The sequence below is a fragment of the Camellia sinensis genome, chromosome 4 (genome assembly GCF_055761805.1).
Source record: "Camellia sinensis isolate YWXY chromosome 4, ASM5576180v1, whole genome shotgun sequence".
Taxonomy (NCBI): Eukaryota; Viridiplantae; Streptophyta; class Magnoliopsida; order Ericales; family Theaceae; genus Camellia; species Camellia sinensis.
In genome coordinates this window covers 177076981-177082003 of record NC_138964.1, presented here as the reverse complement: position 1 = coordinate 177082003, position 5023 = coordinate 177076981, and positions in this window count along the sequence as shown.

Below are 5023 nucleotides of genomic sequence, written 5' to 3'. Positions count from 1 at the left end.
AATCCCACCCGATGCCGAATATAATTAAAAAGTGATGTGACGGGAAAAGCCTCTAGATTTGGAGCGCTCTTCGTGGATATCACGATTGGCCTATTAAAGCCTCCAGATTCAGAGCGCCCTTCGTGGATATCACGACTGGCCGATTAAAGCCTCTGGATTCAGAGCCCCATCGGCGCATGACGTTCTTGGGCCAAAAAAGTCTCCGGATTCGGAGTGTCCTTCGTGGATATCACGATTGGCCTATTAAAGCCTCCGGATTCGGAGCGCCCTTCGTGGATATCACGATTGGCCGATTAAAGCCTCCAGATTCGGAGCCCCATCGGCGCATGACGTCCTTGGGCCGAAAAAGCCTCCGGATTCGGAGCGCCCTTCGTGGATATCACGATGGGTCGATTAAAGCCTCCAGATTCGGAGCGCCCTTCGTGGATATCACGATTGGCTGATTAAAGCCTTCGGATTCGGAGCGCCCTTTGTGGATATCACGATTGGCTAATTAAAGCCTCCGGATTCGGAGCGCCCTTCGTGGATATCACGATTGGCCGATTAAAGCCTCCGGATTCGGAGCCCCATCGGCGCATGGCGTCTTTGGGCCGAAAAAGCCTCCGAATTTTGAGCACCCTTCGTGGATATCACGATTGGCCGATTAAAGCCTCCGGATTCGAAGCCCCATCAGCACATGACGTCCTTGGGCCGAAAAAGCCTCCAGATTCGGAGCGCCCTTTGTGGATATCACGATTGGCCAAAAAGCCTCCGGATTCGGCTGACCAAATAGTGTCCCACAGGGCGACGCTCACGGGTCGTATAAAAAAAAATGCTTAATTAAAGCAGGGATATGCAAGTTGAGCCGGCACAACCACATGAACAAAACAGAACGTGCCAACATTCGAAATAATATGTTTAATTAAACATAAAAAATTCAGAACGAGATATATGCACTTTTAAAATAACAAATTTTATTCGATTAAACAGTAATTACAAAAACGCAATCCGCGTTTGAGCATTACAATATCTATTTTCATACGGCGTCGCCTTCGTCCTCGCGTTGGTACAGCGGCAGCACTGAATCGGCGCCTGCGCTAGAAGGAGGGCATCCGCAGCTTGAAAAGCTTTGATCTGGCCGCGCTTGAATCCACGATGTTCACACGGGCGAGGCAATCACCCTCGAGGTGGAGAGCTTTGACACCATAGACAACGTCAAGGCCAAGATCCAGGACAAGAAAGGAATCCCCCACGAAAACAGTAACACTCAACGGTCGCGGCGCTACGTCAGCCTCATTTCTCGCTCGCGGTTCCGAAGAACTTCCCCATTGCTGTTTCTCCCTTCGGGGTGATCTGCTTCGACGACTTGGGGGTTGACGTTTTTCCCGTTCTTTGAACGCCCTACCTCTCGCACGGGTGGGTTCCCTGCTACGATTCATTGCAGTATCGAGCTCAGCCAAAGTTCGAGCTTCTCCTCTGTTGATTGAAGAAAACTCCATTTGACATTCACACTTATCTAACCCCACGCGGCGCAATTGTTTTAAATCGAGTCTAAACACAGTAAGTGAAGTTACTGGCGTGAAGAGTCCGAGACGATTTATTTCTAACCCTTGCAGTGACCTTGAGGCGATTTCATTAAACACTGAACTCCAAAAGACGGACGCCGATCGATATTGGCCACAACCATTCCATGTACTAAGTTTTGGCTTTTCGAAGTTAAAATGGCCAAATTATCTAAACGGCAGTTAAAGATGGGAGTTTTCGGATTCGGCACCCTATCGGCGCATGACGTCCTTGGGCCGAAAAATCCTCCGGATTCAGAGCGCCTTCGGCCCGTGACGCCTCTAAAGTTGAAATACACATGTGCCGAATAAAAATTACAACTAAACAAAGTTGAAACAGGAAAAATTGAAATAAACAATGTCCTATTCAAATTAGATTGTTCAAGTCGTATAAACGTAATACGTGCGCACATTCTGAATAAATTGTGTACTAATATAAAATGCGTAATAAGTGCATTACAAATTAAGAACTAAGCATTTTATTAAAATCAGCTAATAAATACATAATTTCTCTTTCAATCTACATAATCATTACAAGGTTTTCTTTGGTTCATAGACTTCTTCATCATCACTCTTCTCAATTTCGAAAGCAGAGAAGGGTAATCATCTTGTTGGTACGACGGAAACGCCGAATCCAACCCTGCCGCCTGGAGATTCTCAACTTGTCGAAGTGCCTTGACTTGCCGAAGTGCCTTGATCCAACCGTGCTTAAATCCACGATTTTTACATCGACAGACTTCTTCGGCGAGTTTCTTCTTGGTCTTCTGAATCCCGACCTTTCGGCCATCGTGGAAGCCTTTTTCATAAGCCGTACCCCTCGCAGTCTCAATCGCGAACATGCTAGCCGTATTACGATCGGCGATCACATCACTAATCAGCCTTTGAGTAACCTTCTCTTCGACAACCGAGTTGGGGTGGCTGGTTGCTTGGGGCCCAGCAGACTTGATTTCCCTTAGCTCATGCTCGGCCTTCTCGGTACGAGCTTCTAACTTCCGAATGCGTTAATCTCTCTGTTCTATGTCGCGGCGAGCGGCGTGGAGACGCATGCCAATCTCATAAGCCGTGTACAATCCCTTCACCGCCCCATGAATACGAAACACTTCGAAGTCCGGCCGCCCTACCATCGACTAGGAATGGCAACGGGGCGAGACAGGGTGGGGCCGGGGATCACACTCCCCGTCCTTGATCCCCGACAACAAAAATTTCCCCATCCCCAACTCCGATCCCCGACGGGGAAGCTATCACCACCCCCGCTCCCGTCCCCTAACGGGGATCAGGTCTCCCCGACCCTAAAAATTCCCCTGTCCAAAAAAAAAAAAAAAAAAAATTTGCTGATCAACAACATCATCAACCGATCAACAACATCATACATCAACAACAATAGATGATCTGTTACAGATCATGTATAAACACAACATATCAACAAAATACGCGTCGCCATGATGTTCTTGAGCAGGGAGATCGGCGACGGTGAGACAGGAAAGATCAGTGAGATCGGTGAGATCTGGGAAGAGGGAGAGGACAGCGGAGGAACTGCCGCCACTACCATCAGCGAGATCGAAGATCGGCGCCATGGGAGGAAGGAGAGGACGTCGGAGAAGCTGCTGCCACCACCATCGGTGAGATCGGAGGGAGATCAGTGAGATGAGAGGAGGGAGAGGACAGCAGAGGAGCCACGGCCATCGCCGACGCCGTGGGGAGTACCTGCAGAGAGAGAGAGAGAGAGAGAGAGAGAGAGAGAGGCGAGAGAGCTTTGTATTTGTGTGTGAGTGAGTGAGTGGTCCCAAACCCTATACATACACATATATTATATATATATAAACAGGGACAGAATTGTAATTTCATGTTGGGGGAAGCGGGGCGGGGATCGGGGCCGGGCCGGGTCCGGGACTGAAACATGTATCCCCATCCCCGGCCTGAATATCATCGGGGATTCAATTTTTAATACCATCCTCGGCCCATCGGGGGTATTTTTCAGGGAATAACTGATCAATTCGGGGTCGGGGGATCGGGTCCCCATCGGGCCGGGTTCCAATTGTCATCTCTACCATCGACTGCTGAACTTCGGGTGGAAAAATCTATCGAGAGAACTCGACTGCCACATTTGGGTCTCGAATGATTGAATCCGCCTCTGTCATTGGTCTATTACCCACGAAGACCGCGAAACTCAATGGGCGAGGAGTCGCGTCAGATTCCCTTCCAGGACGAGGTTGAGGAGACTTACGCTGTGGCTGTTTGTCTCTCCTGGGTGACCTACTTCGACGACGAGGAGATTGGTGTCCCTCCCGATCCCTCGAAGTCCTACTAGTCACGCGTGAAGGTTTACCGCTTCGACTCATGGCACCTCCCAACTCAGCTAGCGTCTTTGCTTCACCTCTGCTGTTGAAGAAAAACTTATTTGACATTCGCACTTATTTAATCTTCTTCCCAGAGTTGGACTGAGTTGCTGACTGAGCATATAAATAGGACCCTCGTTCACGAAGTACACGCCCATTTATTCCCTACGAGGGCAGCACCTCCGAGGCAATCTCATTAATATTGAAGCGTCAACAGCCCGGCGCCGACTGAGTCATATGCCCCAATCGCCCTATCCACCACTGTTAATCGGCGTTCTACATTCATGAACCAGCTGGGGCAAGGGCAGATTCGTCAATCTGGACGGCTTGAGTGCCCCAACCGTTCCACGAATCGATTCTCCAGTACAAGATTCATAAGTAACGTATCAATCGGCGTTCTACGATCATGAACCAGCTGGGGCAAGGGCAGATTCATCAATCTAAACGGCTTGAGTGCCCCAGCCGTTCCACAAATCGATTCTCCAGTACAAGATTCATAAGTAACGTATCAATCGGCGTTCTACGATCATGAACCAACTAGGGCAAGGGCAGATTCATCAATCTAGACGGCTTGAGTGCCTCAGCCGTTCCACGAATTGATTTATCTGAACAGTAGTCATAAATTCTTTTTGTTTATGATTAAATCAGATCCCTAATTTTAATCGACTGATTAAGTCTGCCGTCTTACGTAAGCTTGACATTTTGTCCTAACTGCTGATTCTCCTAACTATATACTCATACAGCAAACAATACGAGAAATAATTTGAGAGCATACAAAATTTTCATTCATAAATTAGGCACTAGCAGCGGACATTTTACATATGAAAATCCAAAAAAGACGGAAGTCAACTAACAAAAAGCATACATTGCAATTGAGTAAAGCCTAACAAAACTAGAATGTCACCCAAATCAAGTCTCAGGATCAGACTCAAACGGCTCAACGTCCACTTGCTCGTATGAAATTGGCATGGCCAATGTAACTCCAGCGGTAGCAAGGGCTTTGAGCCAGCCGTGTCTAAATCCCTGATTCTCAAATTTGGGGACTTCTTTTACGTAGTCATTAAAAGCGGCGTTCTTCCCAGCCTTGAACGCCGCGGAAGCCTCAGATTCGGCTTTTTCCTTGTCCTGCTTCAACCCTTCCAACTT